We start from the raw sequence: 27393 nt of genomic DNA, 5'->3' as shown, positions 1-27393 counted from the left end.
TGAATAAACTGTTGAGTTCTGCATCCGAAATTTCAAATCGGTTTTGTGGGAAGCAGGTAGGCTAGAGAAAGGAGACTCCCAGGTCTTATGTAGGACTGTGTCTAGAACCGAGTGTGGTGGAAGCGCTGTCAGTTCAGGAGGGATGTAAAAAATTCTTAAGATCCCTAGTATGTCAGATCTAGGGTCCTGGATCTTCCCTGTCTTTATCTTGAGGAGGGATCCTCTCTTTTTGATTAATTTTGCATAGGAAAGGTCCTTGGGTGGAGAATAAGGTTCCGGAGATTCTTCTGATGGGTTCGACAGGAAGCCCGTTGAGGAACCTGGGAAGAAGGTGGCGAAATAGGCGAGTCCCAGCTCTTTGACTCTGGAGAGGCCAGGGATGTTGGATCAACCAGCCTCCAGGGTTGAGTCAGCTAAGCTACAGGACATGAAATTGGAGAGGAGGGGGCTGCAGGTATTATTCCTGAGACATTTGATTCTAGATCAGTAAAGAAGGTAGATAAAGCCTCTGAGATATGCAGCATGGCTTGAAATGCGAGGCTTCCAGTCTGGGGAGGCTGAAGGCTAAGTGGCCTAGGTCATATAGGCAGTGCTGCACTCAAAATGTCCTCCTGGGTCTTTTGCCCATCTTGGTTGGATGGTTGTATAATGGGAGAAGGCCTGAGCCTTTTTATAAGAGGCTCCTGCAGTTGAGGTGACAGGCTCTTCTTTCGAGACACTGAGGACATCCCTGAATAAACTGCTCCAGAGCCCTCTGTTGTGCTTCTAGATGGGGACGAGCTGGGGGAGGGGTTCAGAATAGCCGTGGTCCCCCGTTCCATCGGGTTCCACTATAGGGATCAGTGAGTTACGAGGTGGGGCATGCGTCGATTCCTTTCATGAATGCATCGAGTCTTTGGAATGCGTTGAGTCTCTGGAATGTGTCAAGTCCTTGGAATGTGTTGAGTGAGTTGAGCGATGCATCGAGTGAGTCGAGTGATGCGTCGTATGGTAGGGGTGCGTTGACTGATCAGGATGCTTCGGGCGCGTCGAATTCGTCATGCGCTTCCAGCGCATTTAGGGTGCATCGAGCTGTTGTGCCGGTGTCGACCGATGGACGGCATGCATCGATTTATGCGGCGCGTCGAGTCGATGTGCACCGTATACTTTTTATTGGCCTGGGGGGACTTATCCTGGCTGTCCTTCTTCGACGCAAGCCCGCTAGATTTCACTTTTTTGTCACATCTCCCAATGCCGATGTAGAGGGCTCCTCAGGGGAGGGGCTTAAGAAGGTCGGGGCAATACCTTGTCCCTGGGGTTTGCCATGAGGGCCCAGGGAAGATGACCGCTTTGATTTTGCCTTCTGTTTGGCTTTGCCCGGTCTGGGTGAAGAATGTATGGGGCGATCCGGTGTTGGGGCACAGGAGACCGAGTTGGTCCGGAGGTGCGCGATTTTTTGGGCCCGGGGGGACATGCAACCATAGTCCTGGCAAGAGGACTGGTCATGGTCTGGCCCCAGGCATAAATAACAGTAATTATGTCTGTCTGTGAGGGACATAATTTTCCTACACTGGCAATATTTAAAGCCAGATTGTTTTGGTGCCATAATGGCAATCAAAGAGAAAAAAAAGGCGGTCCAAAAAAGAGGTAAAAAAATCCTAAGGAGAGACTCCACGTGTGAATGGAGTGTAAAAAAACAGACAAACTGAGGAGGAGGTCCAGAATCGCATGAGAAAGGAACCGCGCAGCTGCACAGAATTAAAACTCTGTGTACTTTCTGAGGAAGTTCCACCTAGAGGTCTCCGAGGATGTCTCCCAATCAGCATGGCTAATTCAGTCTGCTATCAACGGGAAATACAATAATTATTAAGTGTAATCAGTGAAATAAATCTCTATCAGTTTCCTGTACATTATTATCAGAGAAGGGTTCCTGTCATAAAATCTTCCTACATGAGTACATAATCCTTAAAAAGCTATTTGTGCTTATATTTGGCATCCAGTTCTTTCTAGAGATGTGCATTCGTTTTTGCCGAATTGGACAATTTCAATGAAATTGTCCAATTCGACATGTTTCAGGGAGTCCGAAAAAGATCGGGATTTTCCCGTTTTTTTGCAAAAATTTGTTTTTCCGATTAGCATGCACTAACGGGAGTCAGTGCTCGCTAACTCACATTAGCACGCACTAACAAAAACTAACAAAAAGTAACGAAATCTAATGGTTTTTGTTAGTGCGCACTAACTGGGAGTTAGCGTGCACTAACGGGGAGTTAGTGCGCACTAATTAAAAATTGAAAATGACATTTTCCATGGTGGCCAAAAAATGAAAAACGACACGAACACAAAAAACGATGCACATCTCTAGTTCTTTCATTCAAGCATGCAGATGTACCATGTTTGCCTAGGAGGAGCAGATTACTTAAGCCAAAATTGCAGGACAGTCAACTTAGCAAACGAATGGGCAATCTGTTCAAATTTAGAGCAATCCTTAGATAAGTGAACTGCCCAAGATATTTCACCTAAAATAAGAGATTCCCCTTGAAAAGGAGGCGTTATATTAACAACCTTCTCTATAGTAGTTAGTACCACATCCCCAAAATCATAAAGCTTCACACATAACATGAAATTATGTGTAAGTGTACTTTTATAATTATTAAATTTAATGCACATATTTGTAGCAGTAATCTTTATTTGAAGTGCTCTGTCATCTGCATAATAACTTCTCTGGAATATGCAACACTGAGGTTCAAGCAATTTAGAGTCCACTATAAGGAAATATAGATTTTTAAATAACTTCTCAATATCAATACTAGTGACAACAGTGCTGAATTCTGAAGACCATCTATTTGCTAGCTTATCAAGTACCATCACTGTTTGTTTAATAAATCTCATTTTATAACAACAAGTTATTCAGTTAGCCAGAGTACTAACTAATTGTAACTGACAGCCAATTTGTTACCATTAAGGCCTGGGTGAACATTTAGTTCAGCTAGTGAAATCAGGCTAGTGAATGGGGGGGGGATCCATTAAAATGCAGCCTCTCCCTTTGAGGGGTCTGGAATGGCTTTCCCCCTGAGAGACTATATAGCAGGTTTCTACAGAGAACTCAGGAGGCAGTTCCTTATGGTTTTCTGAGAATTAGGAGGAGATAGTGAGGAGTTTTTCCTGAGTTGTTTTTCAAGCCCAGTTAGAGAAGCCAGGCAAACTGTGCCTGGGGATACTGACCAGGGTCAGGAGGGTTTTCCTTATTCAGACCTCTCCCTGGATGGTTAGGATTTGTCCTCTGAGTATATTTCCAAGTTTAAGATTTTTAGTGTGTCTGGAGTTATGCAGGTTAGGGAAGACCTGCCCTCCATACCCTCAAAGCGCAAGTAATCAGTGACCAGCTGCAAGGAGAAACTCCAATGTTAGTTTCAATTGAAGGGAAAAGGACTTTGAGTTTAAGATCCAGGAGAAAGTTTTGGCTGCCTCTTCCTCCCTATTTGAAGCAGGGAGAGCTGCTTGCTTCAAGGGGATCCCTCTCATCAGGGATCCAAAAAGAAGAGATAAAGAGACTGTGTAAGAACCCTGGAGATCTAGAAGATCTGCTAACCGTGAGTAAGAGAAACCATCAATCACTGAGGACACCCATCTGGTGTTTTCACCCCTGGGGAGAGAAAGATTTGCTCTCTGAGCTAAAGACTATTTACTGTTTTGGCCAGATTGGAAGGGGTTTTTGATCAGCTTAATATGGAGATCTTGCCCACCTGGGAACTTCACTTAGCCAAGCCCTGGAGGATGGATGTTTCCCTGGCCCTGGTATGTGAGTCCTGCATAGACAGAGAGAAAAAGACTTTAATTTTGGACACTAAGAAAGTGGTTCTAGAGTGATTGTTTTAAGTACACAGCACACGAGGATATGTAACCCTCTCCCAGGGAACTCAGACTGAGAGACAAAGGACAACACAAAGAGAAAACGTCACCCCTAGCACTTGGGCCCTGAAAGTTAACATTTCCCCCCCCCCCCTCCCCCCCTCATTAAAAGGATCCACACCTTGGGAAAGAGATCTGTGAGAAGAGCTAGTCAGGAGTCCCTGCCCCATAGAACTATAAATAAGTTTATGGCCCTTCCGGAGTGTGATATACCTCCCAAAGCGGGGTTACATAAAATATCTGTTGGTCAAGAGATTCAGGATTAAAGATATTTGAGCATTAGTGTTTTTCTTCATCCAAATAGTGTCTAGCTCCTAACTCTGCATAGAAGTGTTGATTAGGAAGGCCAAAATCTGCCTTTAACTGTTCAAAAGAGAACACTGTATCATTAGCTAAACAATGAAGATCAGATATACAATTAATCCCCTTCTCATATCAAATCTGAAACACCTTAATATGTAAACCCGGGGGGAAAAGCTTGTTTCTTACTAAAGGTAAAAATCCAGACAATAACCAAATGCTTCCCCATGAAGAGCAGAGAAATTGCCAAGCACATTTAACTGTCATGAAAAGAGAATATGATTTAATTGCCCTTGGAATATCGGAAGCAGATAAATGTGATGCCCCCCCCCAAAAAAAAGATTAAGGGATGTAGCATAGATTCAACCATTCCAGGAATACAGTACTGAAATTTCCTAGAAAACCACTCCCACGCAAAGCAAAGTTGACAAGCTGCATTATAAAATTTGAAATCAGGGAGCTTTAAACCTCCTTTAGAGTTATCACACATTACGGTTTGGTAATTTATACGTCTGGCTTTAGCTATCCACAAAAATCCAGCTGCGAAAGATTTCAATATAGCATATCTTTGAGAGATAACCAGTATGGTAACATTCATAGCTTATAAAGCAGCTTTGAGAAATCACCATTTTAAACATTGCTGCTCCACTGAATAAGGATAGTGGAAGGTGTATCCATGGAAATAGTTGATTCTGAAAGCACTCTATTAAGGGCAAGATATTTAACTTATGAAGATCTGATACACTTGAGGAAAATTTAAGACCCAAGTATGTAATGTGAGAAGAAACTCATTACAAAGGAAACCCATCTGTCCATTCCATATGGAGTTTAGGATTAAAGACCAAAGCCTCTGATTTGTGAAAATTAATCATGAGCCCAGCAAAAGAATCACATTTTTGAAATAAATGCAAAATAATATATAAAGATTCCTTGTGGTTAAGTGCAAACAAAAGAATATCATCTGCAAAAAAAGCATATTCTTTGCTCTTTCCAACCCACCATACATTTTTTTATTGAAGAATGTAGTCTAATTTTTGTAGCAAGAGGTTCTACCACTAATTACATACAGTAAAGTGGAGAGGGAACATCCCTGTCTAGTGCCACCTCACAAAACAAAAGGAACGAGAACATTAGTCATCAATTACCAATCGCACCTGAGGATTAGTATATAATAGGGATGTGAATCGTTTTTTGACGATTTAAAATATCGTCCGATATATTTTAAATCGTCAAAAATCGTTAGGGCCACGATACAATACCAATTCCCCCGATTTATCGTTAAAAAATCGTAAATCGGGGGAAGGGGGAGGGCAGGAAAACCGGCACACTAAAACCCCCTAAAACCCACCCCCGACCCTTTAAATTAAATCCCCCACCCTCCCGAACCCCCCCCCCAAATGCTTTAAATAACCTGGGGATCCAGCGGTGGTCCAGAACGGCGGCGGTCCGGAACGGCCCCCCTCAATTGAATCCTGTTGTCTTCAGCCGGCGCCATTTTGCAAAATGGCCACCGCAAAATGGCGGCGGCCATAGACAAAAATGATTCGACGCAGGAGGTCGTTCCGGACCCCCGCTGGACTTTTGGCAAGCCTTGTGGGGGTCAGGAGGCCCCCCCAAGCTGGCCAAAAGTTCCTGGGAGTCCAGCGGGGTTCAGGAAGCGATTTCTTGCCGCGAATCGTTTTCCGTACGGAAAATGGCGCCGGCAGGAGATCGACTGCAGGAGGTCGTTCAGCGGGGGTTCTGGACCGCCGCTGAACGACCTCCTGCAGTCGATCTCCTGCCGGCGCCATTTTCCGTACGGAAAACGATTCGCGGCAAGAAATCGCTTCTTGAACCCCGCTGGACTTCACCATTCCAAATCGTCTATGGACTACAACCCTTGCCTCCTCTTACAGTGCTTTTGTCAGTGTCATCTCCTGCAGCACAGACTTCGGCGCAAGAACTGCACCAACTCTGGGAGCATACCAGAGAACTTCTTCAAAAGGCTGAGCAAAAGGCTAAGAAATTATATGATGCTCACCATCGAGCAGCTCCACAGCTACAACCTGGAGACAAGGTGTGGCTCAGCACCCACTTCATCTGCTTAAAACTGCCTTCCACTCGATTTGCGCCTAGATACATTGGACCGTTTCCAGTACTTCACCGCCTGGGTCCAGTCACTTACAGCCTTCAGCTACCCTCTTCACTTAGAATCCACAATGCCTTCCACATCTCTCTTTTAAAGCCACTCATCCTCTCGGAATTCTCGAAAAAGACACCTGAACCTCAACCTCTTACAGCAGAAGAGGACATCACTTATCAGGTCGAGGATATACTGGATGTAAGAAAACACGGAAGGCGCTGGGAGTATCTCATCTCATAGGAAGGATTTGGTCCCGAGGAGAATAGTTGGGAACCTGCAAGCAACATCCTCGACAAGGAGTTGATCCAGCAATTCCACATATCTCACCCTAGGAAACCAAAACCCCTGGGGAGGGGCGCAAAGAAGGGGGGTACTGTTATGCACATCAGTCGCAGATGGCTGTGACCACTAATGCTCACCTCTTTCTTTGCTGCCTTGTCATTTCTTGGATGAATGGCGATCTCCGCCAACCACCGCCGACCTGCCTGGTGTTCCCGGGATGGCGTAGCGCTGCCGACCGCCATCTTGATTCAGGAATTACCTAGGTGCGCGTGTGCATGCATGGGCCATCTTTGTACACGTCATGACGGGAACCTCGGGGACGTCCCCTCCAGATGATGTCATCTACCTGCTGTACTTAAGCTGGCTGGCCCTACACTTTGACGAGTTAGCAAGGAGTTCCCTCGTTGCTGAATTCCGCTCCATTCTTGGACTTCCTGTTCCAGACTCTGCACTTGGCGTGAGACACTCCGGGTACCCGCTCCTCAGGGGCCCTTCCTCATCTCTGGCTATCCGCTCCTCGGAGGGCCTTCTGCCTTGGACTTCTTTCTATCCCACTCCCCGGGATCTCTCCTGGAATCATCTACTGTGAGTACTTTACTGCTTCGATCTTCAACTACACCAAGTCTCCTTGTGGGATCCTCTTCGGTGTACCCCATGCCTCGGGCCACTACCGCATCATCCCAAGTAAGAGCCACTCTGGTATACCCTGCGCTGCAGGTCAGTACCGTACCATCACTACAGGATCCTCTTCGGGGTTCCTGCACCTCAGACTATCATCTCCTTACCACTACTGAGACACTTCTTCAGCGTACCCCGCTCTGCAGGCCACTACTAGATCTACAGGTCTGAGCTACAGCTTCACTACTGAGAACTACCCGGCATACCCCGCTCCGTTGGCCACTACCGGATCTTCACATCGGAGGTATCATCTCTGGGGTATTCCCCTCTGCTCTGAACTGTATTTACTGCACCTCCCGCTCCGTGGGCTGTGCCTTTCTTCTTTCTTAATAAAGACTCTATTCCACAGCCTTGTTTGACGCTACTGAGACCACGCCTACTGATGGTGAGGCTCACAGGGCTCCTTCCTGTGGGCAGAGACACCTCTCACCTCTGCCCAGGGTTCACACTATTACAAGTTATAACAAGACCACAAATATAAATATGGGGGATGTTCCCCAGCCTAAACATTCCTTGTTCTTAAACTAGAAATAATCCTGCCTCTGACAAACATGGCCATCTTCCACTGTGTATATGGAAAACAGAAGAAACTGATTATAAAAAACAAAAATGATCATTTGGCTACAATCCCATGTACACAAATGCTAGTTATAATGTACCACATCAAATGTGAAACAATTAAAAATCTGAACCATACATATACCTATGCCATATTCATACCACAGAACCAAAACAAAGACTACATATAACATATAAGGTTCAAGTCCTCCAGCTCCAAGGATTGCATCCTCATCATTCTGCTACTTCCTCTATATGAAGATGCACCCTGCAGGGTCTTCTTCAATATTAAAAAAAAAAGAGTGAGCGTCTCCCTTACTAACAGTTTTATATACATATAACGGTTAACATTACTGTCATCCATAGAAGAAAAGAATCTATAGAATGATAACTCCTGCTTGCATATAGAAAGTAAAGGTTCCTCCATTGTGTAGGCCAATAAATAAGTAATAATAAAAATAAAATTTAAAAACATATCACCCAGTTTGACTTTCTGACCATGGAAACAGTTCAAGGAACCCAAAATACAATAACATCAACCATGTCCAGTTTAGCAAAATAATGAGGGGAAAAAAATAACAGTAATGAGTCCAAATATGATATTACAAAAATCACAGAAGTAACACAATTTAGTTCCATAAATATATCCAACCAAGCGGCAGAAAATCAAGTCAGGACTATTATATCCAGAAATAAAACCTTTCTTCTCTCAGATCTATTGCATACTAGGGATGTGAATCGTTTTAGGACGATTAAAATTATCGTCCGATAATTTTAATATCGTCTTAAACCGTTATGGAACACAATACAATACAGATTCTAACGATTTATCGTTATAAATCGTTAGAATCGTGAGCCGGCACACTAAAACCCCCTAAACCCCACCCCCGACCCTTTAAATTAAATCCCCCACCCTCCCGAACCCCCCCCAAATAACTTAAATAACCTGCGGGTCCAGCGGCGGTCCGGAACGGCAGCGGTCCAGAACGGGCTCCTGCTCCTGCATCTTGTCGTCTTCGGCCGGCACCATTTTCCAAAATGGCGCCGAAAAATGGCGGCGGCCATAGACGAAAAAGATTGGACGGCAGGAGGTCCTTCCGGACCCCCGCTGGACTTTTGGCAAGTCTCGTGGGGGTCAGGAGGCCCCCACAAGCTGGCCAAAAGTTCCTGGAGGTCCAGCGGGGGTCAGGGAGCGATTTCCCGCCGCGAATCGTTTTCGTACGGAAAATGGCGCCGGCCATACGCGTATGGCCGGCGCCATTTTCCGTATGGAAAATGGCGCCGGCAGGAGATCGACTGCAGGAGGTCGTTCAGCGAGGCGCCGGAACCCTCGCTGAACGACCGTCCGGAACGGCAGCGGTCCGTTCCGGACCGCTGCCGTTCCGGACCGCCGCTGGACCCGCAGGTTATTTAAGTTATTTGGGGGTGGGGGATTTAATTTAAAGGGTCGGGGGTGGGTTTTAGGGGGTTTTAATGTGCCGGTTTTTTCGATTTTTCGATTTTTCGATTTTTTTAACGATTTTTCACGATTTTTTCACGATATTTTACCCCCCCAAACGGCAACAATACGATTCCCTCCCCCTCCCAGCCGAAATCGATCGTTAAGACGATCGAGGACACGATTCACATCCCTATTGCATACATAAGGTAAGCACCCATTTTACGTAAACAGATGTGGAGCAAATCCTGTTATAAAATCAACTAAACATAAAATAGAAAGAAAAGAAAAATAAAGATGGCATTGTTACATCACTTACTGCAATGCAAAATATGGAGTTATAAGACATACCAATCACCAAGGTAAACAGTCGCGTGTAGTCCCCAAGCACATGGAAAAATTAAGTGTGTCATAGTGGTGGTCATCTTAACTGAAATGCCTGGAATGCCCTTCCAGATGAGGTGGTGAAGACAAAAACAGTAAACAAATTCAAAAAGGCATGGGCTAAACACTGTAGATCCGTAAAAGGCTCGAATCAGAAATTAAGAAAAGAGTGCATGCAGGGCCGGTGCAAGGGTATTAGGCACCCTAGGTGAAACTTCTGTCTTGGGCACCCCCCTCCCCCTTCACCCCAGTCCAGGCCCCTGCTCTGGCCCCAACTTCATTCACTTACACACACTTAGGTTCTTTGTCTCATTCACACATGCACCCTTACATAGACTCCCTTCCTCTCTCACTAACACCATTGCTCTCTCATACACACACAATCCCTCTCAGTCACACACACACACACAAACAGAAGTGCCACTTGTAGCCTACCAAAATTCTGCTTCTCTTGGCTGTGAGAAGGATAGGTGCTGCTCATGGTCGCTAAGTGTCTGCTGCATTCAGCCCACCAAGTCTCTACTCCTCTCGGCTGTGAGTGGGATGGGCTCCACTCACAGCCCCATATGGCTGCTCTTTGCCGCCCCTTAATGGTTGGCACCCTAGGCAACTGCCTAGTTCACCTATTGAGATGTGCCGGCTAAATTATAGACAGATAATGTATTATTCATCTCAAATTTATCTAGATAATGTAGGGGCATTCCAGGCACCTTCTGGGATGGAGCTAAGTTAGCCAGATAACTTAGGAGTAATCTTTGGCATGACCAGAGTTAGCCAGATAAAAAATATCTGGCTATGTTTAAGATAGCTGGTTATATTCAATAGTACAACTGTACCACTGAATATCCCTCCAAAGTTAACCAGAAAAGTTTATCTGACTAGCTTTGCAATCCAGCCAGTGACTGAATATTAACCAAAACAATTACTGACCAATAAATCACTTGAAGTAATAGTTTACAGCAATCTCAGTACAACATTTCTTTATTCCATTTCTCAGCCTTACAGAAGCACATCCTATCATTTTTTTGCCTGATTAATACAATTTGTATGAGGTCTGTATTAAAAGTAGTTTGTCCAGCACTGAATTTAGCTGACTAATTCCAGGACTGGGATGGGCCATTCTGGGGCAGGACCAGTTATCTAAGAGGATCATTTATCAAATTGCATTAGGACGTTAGGGTGCTAACGCTGTAACGCATGCAATAAACACCACATCGCAAATTGTGTATGCAAATTTTTCATTTGTATTCAAGTGGGAGGAGTTTGGGACGAGTAAATGGAAATGAGGGTCAGTTAGTGTGGTGTACGATAGAGTAACAGGTTTTAACGCCAGAAATAACTACACTTTCCCTTGTCCTTCCCTATAGGTTTACCAGTAGGGAGGGTCAAGGAAATAGTAAATGACGTGATTCCAAGTGCTTGTTTCATGATACTGGTTGAAACCCATTGTAAGCAAAAGCCTGTGGATTAAATTAATGTCAAACACATACAAGTGTGATACCATTTCCTATTAAATGATTTTTTAGAATTTAATAATCACCTCGTGAAGAAACGTTTCTTATGTAATTCAGGAATATCAAGGCTGGTGCTTCCATTGGACAAACTTTTGGTTGCCTAGGGTGTCAAAACTTTGGGGTCAGCAAAATCCCACCAGTCCTAGGCCTAGGACTACTGGGCCTATCCTGTCAGCAGATGAAGAAGAGGAAGAGGACTAGGGACAGGGCTGCTAGTTGACCCCACTCCTTTGCTGAACAGGAAGAAACATGGGGCCACTGACAGAGCTCATCTTGCCAGTGCCTGAAGAACATAGGAGAAGGCCTGGAGCTGTTGCATTAGAAGATGACAAAGGAACATGAATGCTTTTAAGTGTGGAGAGGTGGAAAGAAAGAGAGAGAGAGATGATACTGGGCAGGTGGTAGGGTGGTAAAAGTATATTGGGAGGGTGGTGGGGTGGTGAGAGAGTTTGTGTCCTAAGCAGATTAGGTGGAGAGAGAATTTGTATGCTGAGCAGATGGAGGTTGGAGATAGAGAAGGTGGTGGCAGTTGACAGGGTGGGAAAGAGAGAGTGCTGGACATATGAGGGTGGGGTAAAGAAAGAGATGATGTTAACACTGTAGAAAGAGGACAAAGAAACTGGGGTGATGCTGGTATGGAGGGATGAAAAGAGACAAGAGATGCAGGGAAGGGGGAAGAAAGGAGATGCTGGGCACTATGGGTGGGAAGCAAAGAGGGTGGGATGCTGTGCCAGAGCCAATGCCAAGAAAGAAATTTGCCTTGTACTGGAATTGCCTCCAGTGGGTAAGTTGAAGGGGGAGGAGAACAAAACCAAAGATTTGTCTAGGGCACCTAATATCCTTGCATCTGCCCTTTCTCTACCCATTTTATACAATATGTGTATATATTTTATATGTATAATTGTAACAATTTATGTGTAATAACCCAGAATTAAATGTGCAGGCAGGTATTTTATAATGTATGCATATATTCTGCTTCTGAAAATACTTACTTGCACATATATATGGAATCACCAGTTCACTGATACTGCCATCAGTTCAACCAGACCTTTAGCAGTTCACCTAGATCCTCCATCATTTCACCCTTGAACCCCCACCTGTTCACTCAGACCTTCTATCCAAAAACTACAGAAAAAAAGACAAGTCTGATTTCAATTGTGTGAGGTCCCTGTGTCCCCAGTAGTTGTGAAGTGTTAAGACATGAATGACTTCTGTGTTAGATATCTGATTTTCTTCATAGTAAAGTGCTTTAAGGGTTGTAGTATACTTTACAATGGAAAAATTCCATAAAAGGAGAGTTCACCAAGGGGTAAGAAGTGTAGGAAATGCCTAGTGATTGACACATACTGCCCCTTTTGGGGCAGATGCTAAAGAGAAGTATATAATCCATGGTTTCAGTGCAGGTCTGGGGCTTCCCCAGGATAACTGAGTGGAGTAAAGATGTAGCTGTGACCCCCTCCAGGTGTATACAATAGGGGAAGAAAGATTTCAGATGGGGTGCTCTCCCAACCCATCAGAAGACCTGAGTAAAGATTTAAATGTGTAACAGCTAAACAGAGGACAACCAGAGGAAATGAAGCTATACTGGGAGCCAGCAGGACCAGAAAGAGAAATTGTGCCTGTCTAGGAGCTTAGTACAGGGCTATAGAGATCTCATTACCTAAAGAACTAGGAGTGAGCTTCTTAAAGTCATTCCAGAGACTCTGTGAGTATTAGAAACTGGGACAAGCAACTAACGGGAAGAAACTGTATTTTTGGGCCTGTGTAAGCTGATGATTAGAGAGGGAGCAGAGAAGACTGTTGGGAAAAGTAGAGTGTAAAATATTTTATTTATTTGGAAACTGTTGTTTTCTCTGCTGAATTGAATTATGATTTGATTTTTCTTAATTTACCCTGCTGAACTGATTATTTAATTAAACTATTTTTATTTTTGGAGCACAACAACTAGTGTGGACTGTATTTTGTTGGTTTGTGTACTTGGCCTTGTTTGGCCCTGCAGGTTAGCCTGCCCTCAGCCCATGACACAAGAGTGATCGTACTCTACCTTGGGTCAGTTACCCCATTGCTCCCCAGGGCTGGGAAGGTGACTCCGTGGAAGGGAAGGGGGTTGCAAAATGGTGCCCAATGTGGGGCTCATGCCTGAAGGAGGAGATACACTCCACATGTTTTTGACAGAAGAAACAAAATACGCAACAATTTCGCCATTGAAACAGCTGAAAAATACCTTTTTGTTTTTGCATGAATTTCACAAATGGCCGCATTTCCCATTGGCGGGTTTTGGAAGAGGTTATGAGGACAGCAAATGTGCATGACCCCACAGAGGTGGGATCATGCTTATGGCATCTGATATTACCAATCAGGCGACTCCAATGAACGAACTGAAATGTGAGCAGTGGAACAAGGAGAAGTGAATGCTGAATACAAGGAGGACAAGATTTATATTGATGGAGCAGCAAGTGGTGGAAGGTGGATTGTGAGTGGTGGAGGAGGAAAACTGAAAGAGCAACATAGAAAAATAAAAAATGGACTACAAGCTGCAAGGCCAAATATGGTTCACAACTGAATGAGGAGACACTGTAGGGTGCGCAGAATGCCAGGTCTGCCACCAACTACAGGAACCTCTACCCATCCGAGTGAGATGTTTGCTCTGCCAGAAGGCTCTGTACACACAACTATCCATTGCCACTGGGGTTACCTCAGGAATGCTGGGATACCTGATGATAATGAGGACAATGTTACCTGAGGGAGCCAGTGCAACACCAGAGAATGGAGTGTAGGCGGAACCCCCTGATATCACCCAAGGGGTCAAGTGATACAGCAGCTGCATGAAGAGGCACTGGACCCTGCTTTTCTTCCCCAAGATCAGAGTTACTACTGCCAGTCAGGGCCAAAGAGGAAGGGTTGGGCCTAATTCCAGTGTCAAGGGCCACTATGCCGATCTCATTGATAAAGACCAGTGACAAGACTACCTCAAGGGCTACAAGGGAGGAGCATTGGGAGGCCCAGAATTCCACCAGCATTTATTGGGTTTCCATAACTAACGGGTGCATGCATATCTTAAAATTGGACACCAGGAACAACCTACCTAAAATAGAAACCCTATGGATTTCATGGACTTGACCATGGGTCTCTGGCCAAAGATTCTGCTACCTCCGGGATATCTCTAGGCCAGACCGGGTCTAGCCCAATTAGATCAACAGCCAGTAGCATCACATCTTGGTGGCAATCAATGCTGGATTGCCCCAAAGTATTATTGGAGCAATACTGATGAAGACAATGTGGACCTGTCTAAAATATCAATCCCAGAGGATTTACTAACAACATCTTAGAGTGAGCCGGGCTGACCAAGAGGGAAGAGGCTAGCAGCCTGGTCAAGAAATGAGAGGTTTGTCAAGTGGCTAATCTATGAACTGTGGAATTACTCTTACCTCATATGTCCCTTTGCCTGCAATGGCCATCATTAAGCTGCAGTGTGAGTAGGTGTGCCAAGAAATTTATAACCAGACCAAAAAAGAGGTGGCTTATAAGAAAATGCCATGAGAGCACCCTGTGATATTAGCCATCATTAACAAATAGTAAGCATTATGGCAGGAGGGATGCAGCTCCAGGAAACACACAGTTGCAACATGGGGAAGGATGGATGTCCAAGGATATATTAAAAAAAGCTGGATTTTGCCAGGAGGAAATTCTGTCCAGATTCCAGACCCTACCTGATATTCTCCTCAGGGGTCAGCTGTTAATGAAGAAAATGATAAGAACATATGAACATAGGAAATTGCCATGCTGGGTCAGACCAAGGGTCCATCAAGCCCAGCATCCTGTTTCCAACAGAGGCCAAACCAGGCCACAAGAACCTGGCAATTACCCAAACACCAAGAAGATCCCATGCTACTGATGCCAGTAATAGCAGAGGCCATTCTCTAAGTCAACTTGATTAATAGCAGTTAATGGACTTCTCCTCCAAGAACTTATCCAAACCTTTTTAAAACCCAGCTACACTAACTGCACTAACCACATCCTCCGGCAACAAATTCCAGAGCTTAATAGTGCATTGAGTGAAAAAGAATTTTCTCTGAAAAGTGTTTGAAGTGGTCATATGCGACTAATGTTTGACCCCCTTAGGAAGGCAAGTGGGTCGCCGAAACATGGGTATGTGTTGGGTCACGTGGTGAGATGAATGGAGATGGACACAGCGCTGGAGCTGGTCTGCAAGCGATTGAGGTATAGGTTTACGAACCATGAGACATAAGATAAGTGTATTCACAATCATTATATTGGGTTGGAGGGGGTTTTGAGGTCTTTTGAATCCAGCAGATGAAAGAAATTGATTGTACGATGTCTTTTAGACTGTATGCAGCCATTGAATGGAAGAAACAATTTATTGAACTTCTAGCACCAATGATCTGATGCTGTGTCCATTTGCAATTTGTATGTGGATATCAGTAGGAGAGATGCACGTGATTGTACTGAAATGACATTATTTGCTTCTTTCCCTTTTTTGCTTTGTATTAATACCTCTTATATTTTTTACATTCTCTTTTCTTTCTTTTGTAGTTTAAGAACATAAGAACATTAAGATCTGCCATACTGGGTCAGACCAAAGGTCCATCAAGTCCATTTTCCTGTTTCTAACAGTGGCCAATCCAGGTCACAAGCACCTGGCAGGATCCAAAACATTGATAGATTCCATGCTACCAATCCCAGGGATAAGCTGTGGATTTCCCTAATTCCACCGTAATAATCTTTTGGTTTTTTTGTTTCAAAATGAAATAAACCAGAAAGCAAAATGGAAAAAAAGAGAAAGAAACAGGTCCAAGTGCCCCCTTCCCTCCCAAGAAAAACTCCAGTACTACCAAATTAAAAAAAAAAATTAATGTTGTTTACCCCCCCTCCCCCAGTCCTGCCTGCACCCCTTTGGATGCATTTTATCTTTTTTTTTTTGGGGGTGGGGGGGGGGGGGGGGGCTCAGAAAGTGAACAGGCGCAAAAACAATCCCCAGATGCTCCTGCTCTACCAGGTGAATCTTTCATAATGGGACCAGCTGGCTTTTCGGCTGGCACCATTTTTTTGTATAGAAGTACCTCTGTATATCTGAACAACGTAATGGTGCCAGAATCACATGCAACTAACACGTTTTCAAAGATCAAGTGAGTGGGGCTGCACCTGGGGACCTTTCCTAACCCTCTGGACCTTCAGAACCCACAGAAAGGGGTAATATGGGTTCGGGGAGTGCAGTAGCCTGTGGGAGTCTTGAATTGTATTTAAATTAGGCAGCCCTGGGGTTTTTCTATGGGACCGGGTCAGACTTGGGGCTAGGGCTAGTGGCTAACAAAGAAAATGAAACAAAAGCAAATACAATTTTGTTTGTTTTTTTGTTAATTTAATTTTCCAAATGAAATGAAACAGGAAATTTTGTTTCAAACAAAAGCACATCCCTAAAACATAAACATTTATTAAGCCAAGCTAGTACTGGCAGGCTAATGAGCATTACCTGCCAGTTATAATAAGGTTGGCACATTGGGTTTTACTGTCTAATGTACTTAACTAATTAGATGCAGATCATACCAATATTAACATATTATATTCATTTCTACTTTTTTAAAAAGTTGTTAATAAGGCTCAAAAAGCTGATTGACTCATTAGGCAATTAATTAGTCAGGTGAAGTTACAATTTTATGGTTGAATACTTTGTCCCTTCTAACCTCTCAGGTTGTGATTGTTGCTGAATGCTTGAAAATGAAGATAATTTACTCTTTCAAAGCAGGGAAAGGTGATAGAAAAAATCTCTAAATGCTGCCATCTAACAATTTTGACTGCAAGTTTCACAAAGCATCAGTTGAAAACCCCAATTTTTGATCTTGAAATAGGATGCATTGCTTCCACAATTGACTTTAATGAGAAATAAATGAAAAACTGACACAAAAAAATGAAAATTCTTTTTCTTGGAAATGAAGAAAAAGAATTATGGAAGCAAACAAAATGAATTAACAAACCAAAATAAAAAATGTTTCTATGCACAGCCCTAGTATCTACCTATCTACAAAGACAGAAAGTCAAATAGATATAGATATATAGGAGGTGATTTTCAAAGAGATATGTGGGGTTTGCCTACATAAAATTAGCATATACACATGTATGTAGAATGTATGCATGTATATGCTATTTATAAACCTCTAGAATATGCACACATTTGCAGTATCATATGTAAATGTTAACAGGGAAACAAGGAGCAATATAGCGAGATTCAGAAGTATGCATGCAAGTTGCTTTTTTGCAAGCAGTATATGCACATACATTTCCAAACTTGTCTATATACTTTTACACCTACTAATTGATTCACACAATTAAAATCAGACATATTTTGTCTCTAGTTTTTGGGTAGAAGGTCTAGGTGAACTAGTGGAGGTTCAGGTGACATGCTGGAGGGTTTAGATGAACTGGTGAAGGTTGGGTGAACTGGTAGAGGTATCGACGAACTGGTGATTTTAAGTACACATTCAAACATTTTCCGAAGTGGAGTATGCACATACTTTATACCTGCTTCTCTGTTTACTTCTGGATTATAACATGCAAACTGTTACAAAAGCAAGCTTGCTTACCATAAATAGTGTTTTCTGTAGATAGCAGGATGAATTAGCCATGCTGTCTGGGATGTCTTCCAGGACGGTCGGGTGGAGCTTAACTAAGCTGACAGAGCTTTGCTCTGTGTGAGGCTGTGAGTCCTTTCCCATGCCATTTTCTCTTCAGTCTGTTCCCAAAGCATATTCATGAAGCATAGGGTGCAGACTGTCCAGGGAGGTGGGAGGGTCAGCATGGCTAATTTATCCTGCTATCTATGGAAAACACCGCTTACAATAAGCAAACTTGCTTTTTTCCCACAGATAAGCAGACTGAATTAGCCATGCTGTCTGGAAGTCCCCAGCTGAAGGTTGGGTGTGCAGCCTGAAGAAGTCCTTGCAGAAAGCTGGATGGTTTCAAAGAGGCTGAGACTGATGGGCTGCGCCCAACCTGGTCCATGGCAATGGACAGTCTCTCTATTTAGTCCCTGAGTGGAGTATGGATCTTCCCATCACTGCATTCACCGCAGTTTGCTGGTCTAGGCAGTAATGTGCATTGAACGTGTGGAGGGAAGACCATGTAGCTGCCTTGCATATGTTTTGGATCGGGACCTCATGTAGATGGGCTACTGAAGCCACCATTGCTCTAACTTGATGAGCTTTTGGTAAACTAGCTAGAGTCTCTGACCTTTTAGCATAACAGTATTGGATGCATTGCAAAATCCATGTGGAAAGAGTCCCTTTAGAAACCGGGAGACCCGGAGTGTTCAGGTTGAAGGAAATGAACAGTTGTGAGGCTCTTGTTTTGGACTGCGTTCTCCATTTATAGTTCACCAAGGCTCGTTTGCAGTCCAGTGTATGTAGCTGCCGTTCCCCTTCATCTTTGTGTGGCTTTGGGAAGAAGGTCGGCAGGGTGATGGTTTGGTTTATATGAAAAATGGAGACCACCTTGGGCAAGAAAGAAGGCTGGGTCCGTAAGGTTACTTTGTTGTGATGAAATTCCGGGTATGGTGAATAATGAACCGGAGCCTGTAGTTCATTGACTCTTCTTGCAGAGGTCAGGGTCACCATGAATAGCACCTTCCAAGAGAGATATCTCAGGTGAGTGGATTCCAAGGGTTCAAAGGGCAGACGCGTGAGTTACTATAGAATGAGATTAAGATCCCACGAGACTGGTGGTTTGTGCATTGGTGGTCTGAGATGCAAGATCCTACTTGGTCTCCCTTCCTACTTGGTCTCCCTTCCTCCTACACCAAGCCACTCCAAATGGTACAAAACACAGCAGCCCGTTTACTAACAAACACCAGGAAAAGAGACCATATTTCCCCAATTCTAAAAGACCTTCATTGGTTACCAATTCACTTCAGAATCATCTACAAATCCATATCCTTGATATACAAAATCATCCATCAACACACCACAATTGACCTACAATTTCCTCTCCGCTTACACAACTCCACAAGACCTACCAGAGACGCATACAGAGGATCCCTCCATGTACCCCCTACTAAAACCACTAGTCACATTACCTTAAGAGATCGAGCCCTCTCCACAGCTGGCCCACTGTTATGGAACTCCATCCCTCCCGATCTCAGACAGGAGTCTTGCCTCCTAACCTTTAGAAAAAGACTCAAGACTTGGCTGTTTATGCAAGCTTTCCCGGACTTAAATTAATGCACCTCGCCATCAATATATCCAACACAGCAGCTGTACCTCTTCTTCTTGTATATAATTTAGTCTCTGCTAAACTATCTTTATTTCCTCTGATCCCAGTTCAATAGTCCTTGTTAATTGTAACTGCTTTCTTCGACACGTTATTTCTGTTTTTGATGTATTTATTGCACCCCTGTTTATTTGTAAACCAGCATGATGTGATCATTTCATGAATGCCGGTATATAAAAACCTTAAATAAATAAATAAATAGATAAATACATAAATACATAAAAAGATGCCCTTCATGAAGTATGAGTCTAGGGGATGGTTTGAAGTCCCTGGTGGGGGTGGTGATAAGCCGCAATCATGCTGACATGAACCCTCACTGAAGCCATCAACAGTCCTGCCTGAAATAGGGAATGGAGGTACTCTGAAAGCCATTCTGGGGAGCAAGAGAAGGAGTCTATGCCCCAAGTGGTGCACCATGCTGTGTATCTTAGCCATTTTCCTTGATAATTATGCCTGGTGGAGAATTTCTGGGATTATATAAGTACATTCTGGCCTCCTGAGGGCAGCTGTAGGTGATTCAATATTGCCCTTTCAATCTCCACACTGTGAGGTGCAGGGAGAGTGTAACGGATGAAGCAGGGTGTCCCTGTCCTGCGACAGTAGTGCTGCACTGTGGCCCAGCGGGATAGGCAATTCGGTGGAGAGACATAGCAGATAGGTGTACCACGGCTGTATGGGCCATGCCAGAGTGATCAGAATGAAATCTGCCAAGTCCGCCATACACATCTATATGGTTCATAAAATGAGTGGAATCTGGGGATAAGCATAGAGGAGTCCTTCTGTCCATTATATGAGGAAGGGGCCAGAAAACAACAAGGTAGACAATCTAAAAACACAGAAGGAAACAACAAAGAAATAGATGCCCAAACATCTTTTCCAAATCTTTAATTGGTGGAGACGTATGATACTTGTTAAAATTGCCCGACTCAGGCCGAGTTTCGCCACATTCCAGTGGCTGCCTCAGGGGCTTAAAATGAAAATGCACTGAATTGATCACAATTGAATTCAAACAGCCATCCACGGTACAGACGTATCTTATTTGAAGTAAGTTGCACTTAAATGTCTGCTGGTTCCATTCACTAATGGTGCCGTATACGTTTTCCTGCGGATTATCTTCATTTTCAAGCATTCAGCAACAATCACAACCTGAGAGGTTAGAAGGGACAGAGTATTCAACCATAAAATTGTAACTTCACCTGACTAATTAATTGCCTAATGAGTCAATCAGCTTTTTGAGCCTTATTAACAACTTTTTTAAAAAGTAGAAATGAATATAATATGTTAATATTGGTATGATCTGCATCTAATTAGTTTAGTACATTAGACAGTAAAGCCCAATGTGCCAACCTGCACACGCTAATCCGCAGGAAAACGTATGCAGCACCATTAGTGAATGGAACTGGCAGAAATTTACGTGCAACTTACTTCAAATAAGATACGTCTGTACCGCGGATGGCTGTTTGAATTCAATTGTGATCAATTCAGTGCATTTTCATTTTAAGCCCCTGAGGCAGCCACTGGAATGTGGCGAAACTCGGCCTGAGTCGGGAAATTTTAGCAAGTATCATATGTCTCCACCAATTAAATATTTGGAAAAGATATTTGGGCATCTATTTCTTTGTTGTTTCCTCATTATATGAGGAACGCATCTGGCGCTAGACGTTTCTGGCTGGGGTACCCTGAGCAGAACGCCTGTACCTTCCTGTTGTCCTCTGAAGTTAGCATGTGGCATATTTAAAACTAATCGGAGAAAGTTCTTTTTCACTCAATGCACAATTAAACTCTGGAATTTGTTGCCAGAGGATGTGGTTAGTGCAGTTAGTGGAGCAGTGTTTAAAAAAGGAATGGATAAGTTCTTGGAGGAGAAGTCCATTACCTGCTATTAATTAAATTGACTTAGAAAATAGCCACTGCTATTACTAGCAACAGTAGCATGAAATAGACTTAGTTTTTGGGTACTTGCCAGGTTCCTATAGCCTGGATTGGCCACTGTTGGAAACAGGATGCTGGGCTTGATGGACCCTTGGTCTGACCCAGTATGGCATGTTCTTATGTTCTTATGTGAAGAGATCTACCCGAGGGAGGTCCCAGGTCCAGAAAAGGGACTCCGCCACATCCTGGTGGAGTTCCCACTCATGCGGGTGGAAGATCCTGCTTAACTTGTCTGCTGTGGAGTTCTCCACCTGGGTAGGTAGGTCACTTGAAGGGAGATGGAGCGCTCCCCTGCCCATTCCAGATTGCGCACCACCTCTCTGCACAATATCCAGGAATCTGACCCTCTTTCCTTGTTTATGTAGAACATCGCGACCTGGTGTCCTTGTGGACCATGAAGACTCTTCCATTCAGGAATCCCTCAGACATGCGTATTGTGTTGCCTGTCACCCAGAGCTCCAGAAGGTTTATCTGTTGGGCCTTCTCTCACCATGACCAGAGCCCCTGCGTATAGAAATGATGCAAGTGGGCCCCCCCCCAACCTGTTCTTGAGTTGTCCGTGGTAAGGATCAGCTGATGAATTGGGGGCAAAGCAACGCTCCCACTGAGAGTGTTGCAGGGCATAGCCACCAGCATAGGTCTGATTTCATGCTGGGGGTCAGATGCACCCAGTGGGACAGTGGTTGTGAAAACTGTGTCCACTGAGACTTGAGACCCCATTGCAGTCATCGTATATGCAAATAGGTGTGGGGTACCATGCAGATAACCTCTGCCATGTGACCCAGCAAGGTCAAGAGCTGTTGGGACAAAGTGTGAATAGAAACTCTTATCTGGATGGCCAGGGTGTGCAGCATGTGGGCCTTGCCTGCCAGTAGAAATGCTCGTCCTTGCGCTGTACTTATGCAGGCACCGATGAACTGAAGGTTTTGTTTTGGTTGAAGGCTGGACTTCTCATAATTGATTAGTAGACCCAGCCCTTCCAGGCACTGAATCGTCATCAATAGGTTGCTTTGTAGGGTACTGGGTCGTGATGCCACCAGTAACCAGTCGTCGAGGTATGGGAACAATTGGATTCCCTGCTTCCTGAGGTGGGCCACTGCTACTGCTAGAAATTTGGTGAAGACTCTCGGGGCAGACGAGAGACCAAAGGGAAGAACCTTGTACTGATAGCGCTGGCTGTTGACCTGAAAACACAGGTATCCCAAGAAGGAACGGTGCATAGGGATGTGTGAGTAAGCGTCCTTGTGGTCCAGCTAGCACATCCAATCATTGGATTGTAGGAAGGGAAGAATGAACTTGAGAGATGTGATCTTGAATTTCTCTTTCTCAAGAAACCTATTGAGGGCTCTGAGGTCCAAGATGGAGTGCAGCCCCCCCAATTTCTTGGGGATGAGGAAGTATTGGGAGAAAAACCCCCGATCCAGGAGTGACCGGGGAATCCATTGGATGGAACGCTGTTGAAGCAGAGTAGAGATCTCCTTTTGTAAGCAGCAAAGGTTCCCCAAGGTGGACTGAAGCTGGCTCACTCGGTGGAGAAGACTGGGTATGGTCCTGAAATGTAGGGAGTAGCCCTCCTTGACAATGGAAAGGACCCAATGGTTGGAGGTGATAGCTGCCCAAGAGGTATAACAGTGAGAGATCCTTCCCCCTACATGTAGCGGCAAAAGTAGCCCTGGTGTCTCTAAAAACCCTGCTGGGGCTTTGTGCTGTTGTTAGCCTGCAGCAGGCATTGCTGTATTTGGCTCCTCTGTCTTTCGCACCTGCTGCTGCTGTGATGGCTGAGGCCTCATTGGGAGGTAAGCCAGTAGGTGGTACATTGAATATGGTCAAAAGGGGCGTCTCTGGAAGTAGGCCTTTCTGTAAGCTGAATAGCACTTCTTTGACGCCAACTGTTCAGTCAGAAAAGCCAGGGACAGTACTACAATGTTCTCACTGAGCTTGTCTCCAAAAAGGTTGTTCAGGAGACAAGGGAGGTCTGCTAACTTCTCATGAATGTCCTCATGAATGACTCTAGCCCTGAGCCATGCCATCCTCTGGGCAGCAATGCCTCCTGCTGTGGCGTGAGCCGATGTTTCGAAGGCTTCATAGATCATATGTAACAGATGTCTCAGACCCTCTTCCAGGTCATGGAACTATTGCAGCAGGGCCTCTTGCTGTGGATTGTTGGAAACAAAGGGCTTGAGAGACTGTAGGCACTCTTATAGGTATTGGATAATATAAAATTGGTGCTGTTGGATCTTAGCATTTAGCATCCCTGCCTGGAATGCATATCTCCCGAAGTCATCTAGGTATTTCGAGTCATGTCCTGGAGGGGTATTGGAATGGAGGTGTGATTTCTTGGCCCTCTTCATAGCCGATTCCACAACTACGGATGCATGTGGCAACTGCACCGTGCTGTAGAAAGGAGATTGCCTCATCTGTAACTTGAAGTCAGTCTTTGAGAGGTCCCAACCCCGAGAACAGAGACTCCTACGTCTTTTCATCCCCACGTCCAGAAAAGCATGCGAGGACAAGGCTGTTGGTTCAGCTGGTGTTGCAAATATTTTTAGAATCCTTAAGACTTCTGCACTGGGGTCTGGTACCTTCCGTGTCTCGATGTTTAATTTGACTCCCACTTTCTCCACAAATTTGGAGTATGATAGATCTTCTGGAGGGAGGCCGGTTCTGGCTGTCCTGGTGGGTCTGATGGGTACCCTGTCAAAGATCCCAGGGACATGGGTGGAGAGGGAGAGCTACCTGGAGCTGGGCTGCTGGAATGCTGGTCTGGGCTGACGTCCAGCTTCGGAGGCGAAGACAATCCACCTCAGGGTAAGTCCTCCCTTGGGAGCTGGCATGACTGCCCTGGTCTTCCACTGATGAGAGAAACTGGGAGAGGATATTTGAGATCTGGGACATTGCTTGGGAGGCTAATGTCCTGTGCTCTTCCTCTGGATGCATCCTAGGGGGCACTGCCGCCAGAAGGATGTCTGAATCAGGGCCTTAGGGGTGGACTGGCACACGCTCCATTGAAGCAGATGGCTTGTTACATTTATGGAGAGGATTTTGTAGGCGCAGTGCCAATCTCTTTTGTCTGGAAATCAATGACAGGTCTGAATATTAGTCTGAGGAGCGAGAAGAGCTCATAGACCCTATGACCGACACCGGATCCTCATCGGAGAAATCAAGATTTAACTCAGGGACAATGGCTCCTTGTGGCTCTTTTGGTGGAGCTGAATCCTTGGAGGATCCCTCCTGATGATAGATCGACATGTCTTGCATCGAGTTGCATCGTGCCTGCACTGATGATCCAGCCGAAGCGTTGTGTCGAGCAGAGCCAGTCGGCTTACTGCGCCAATGCACCGAAGCATCAAGCGCCGACTCATCTCTGTGCTTTGGCTTCAACTCATGCATGACATGTCCTTTATGCACGTGGCGCTTGGTGCCTAGCGACACATCAGGGCGGTGCAACGCATTAGACGAGTGCATCGATGATTCTACGCTGGATGATGCCGGGCACCATGGCGGATGTGTGGTGCATCTCCTGCCGCTTTTTGCGCCAATGGTGGGCACTGTGGGTCGGTTTTCTTACTCCCTGGGCCTCATTGATGTTCCAGGGGTCCCATGGAGGAGGCTCTTTTGGATTTCTTGGGGCGGTCCAGCTGTGGCCCTGGTGAGAACAGGCTGACAGGAGTTCGGAGATGGAGGTATAGAACCCCGAGTTACTTTCTTTGAGCTTGGAGATTTTTGTGGTGCATTGCCACTGGGCCCAGGGAGACATGCGGCCGCAGTCCTGGCACTGGGACTGGTCATGGTCCGGGCTGAGGCACAGATAGCAATAATTGTGCCCATCTGTCACTGACATTATTTTGCCACACTGGCAAAACTTGAATCCAGGAGGCCGCGGTAGCATAGGTGGAGCCAAAGGGTCAACTCTGAAAACAAAAACTTTCGATCGCTGAGGAGAGAGCGAACTCCATGTGCAGCTTGCAGTGTGGAAGAAGAAGACTGAGGAAAAGATGGTGCCATGCGGGAAAGAAGCCAAAAGGTAGTCCAATTTTGAGCTTTATTTGAATGGAGATGCGATCTTATATATGGGCACTAAGTCCCGTTAGTGCGCACTAATCCGAAAAATGAATTTTCCCGAAAAAACGGGAAAATCCCAATTGTTTTTTGGGCTCCCCGAAACATGCTGAATTGGACAATTTTGTTGAAATTTTCCAATTCGGCAAAAACGAATGCACATCTCTAGAAAACATGGCTAATTCAGCCTGCTTATCTGCGGGAAAATTATTAGATATGCAAAATATACATGCATATTTTTATGAAATGGGTAGAAAAATTATACATACTCCTACTTTACCAAGATATGCACATACTGAAACATATGTGCAGACTTTTGGGGCAGAAATACACGGTATTTTATAAATTATATGGGTTCTGCCATACAGTCTGTAAAATTCTAGCATAAATTTCTGTGCGTCCACTAAGGTGCACAAATAGGGTACTATAGTTTTAAAAGTTGGCTCATAAGCATTAGTAGTATTTTATGTCCATTTGTTATTTTCTAAAGAGCGGCATATTTTTGTAATTTATTTATTTATAAATATTTGATTTTCCACTTTTTCCAAGCTAGTCTCAAGGAAGAGGATAATCAAATTTATAATTAAAATCCTATTAATTAGTGTCAGTTTACAGATAATTATTATTTTATCCATCTAAATGACTTTTGAATATTGACCTCAACATGTCTAAGTTCACATTAAGCGCATAAGTGGGCTTTTGAAAATTACTACAATATGCTATCAAATTGTCAATAGGTTTTATGTGCATAAGAGCACTTTAAGCACATAAATGGTTTTCTGATATTTGTTACGATATATGCCAGTTTTTCACATATAAATCCTTTTGAAAATTACCCCCTCAGGTTGTAAAGGAGTTCCTGATAGGGAGGCTAGAGATACTAAGGGGTGCCCTTGTCAGCTTAGCCAACAGCTATCTGATTTGGAGGGGCTGAGTTTGAGTTTGTGGGTGTAGAGCCATTGGACTACTGCTGCAATACAGTGATTAAGAGTGACAATGAGATATAAAAGACACAAAATATGCTATAGATACATATTATCTTTCCATGTCATTAGAGAAACTACACACATCCTTTTTGTTGTAACAGATTTTGCTCTCCTCTCCATATTTGCAAGACAAAGGAATTATCACTTCATGAAGTTATATACCGTACTTGCTTTTGTTACTTATTATAAGTCATGCAGCCACAGGTCACTGAGTTAAATATTTATAATTCATTAAATAAACGTTTATGTAATATTTATGTAGTGCATATTTCCACTGCATATAAAACCTGGACTTGAGCCTTGCATCTTTTGTACCTTATTGAATCTTAACTGCACATCCTATTTCACATTAAAATAAAAAATAAAATGAATAATGTATTTTAGAAATGGCATATGAGACTCCAAGATGTTAAATGTATATGTTATTCATGAACAATTGTGCTACCCATTATGAAATTGCACTTCTACAGACCTATAATATGAAAATATGCATGAAATACATAGCAGGCACATAGAGACTGATATTAAAAAAAGCTAAATCCCTATACTCAAGTGCTTAAGTTAGATCCTAAATTAGGCACATATTTTCAGCACATAACTTAGGTGCCTAAAACTGAGATGACTAAATTAAGCCTGCTATATTTTCATGTACATTTAGGACCCTAAGAGGTAGATCTTAAATAAGTACACGCACGCGTACTTTATAAGATACGCGCATAGCCACGCGTATCTTATAAAATCCGGGTCGGCGGGCGCAAGGCTGCACAAAATCGGCAGCCTGCACGCGCCGAGCCGCGCAGCCTGCCTCCGTTCCCTCTGAGGCCGCTCCTCTTGGAAGCACGTTTTCCCTTACCCCTTATTCAGTAAGGGGAGGAAAACGCTCGTCCAACCTGCGGCACCTAATAGCACCCTCAACATGCAAATGCAAATGCATGTTGATGGCCCTATTAGGTATGCGCGCGGGATATAGAA

General features: G+C 44.3%; 1 protein-coding gene across 2 annotated transcripts in view; it reads right to left on the bottom strand.

The window, feature by feature from the left end:
* Positions 1-27393, bottom strand: part of TENT5D (terminal nucleotidyltransferase 5D) — an 89110-nt gene that overhangs the window by 16393 nt on the left and 45324 nt on the right. The window contains exon 3 of one of the 2 annotated variants that reach the window (XM_029606543.1): positions 3723-3785. The exons of the other annotated variant lie outside the window; for it this stretch is intronic. The gene's annotated coding sequence lies outside the window, so the exon portion shown is untranslated. The remainder of the gene's footprint in view (positions 1-3722; positions 3786-27393) is intronic. 2 annotated transcript variants of the gene reach the window in all.

This window comes from Rhinatrema bivittatum, chromosome 6 (genome assembly GCF_901001135.1).
Source record: "Rhinatrema bivittatum chromosome 6, aRhiBiv1.1, whole genome shotgun sequence".
Lineage (NCBI taxonomy): Eukaryota > Metazoa > Chordata > Amphibia > Gymnophiona > Rhinatrematidae > Rhinatrema > Rhinatrema bivittatum.
Note: the sequence above shows the minus strand (reverse complement) of the source record. Positions and strands in the feature narration are given on the sequence as shown.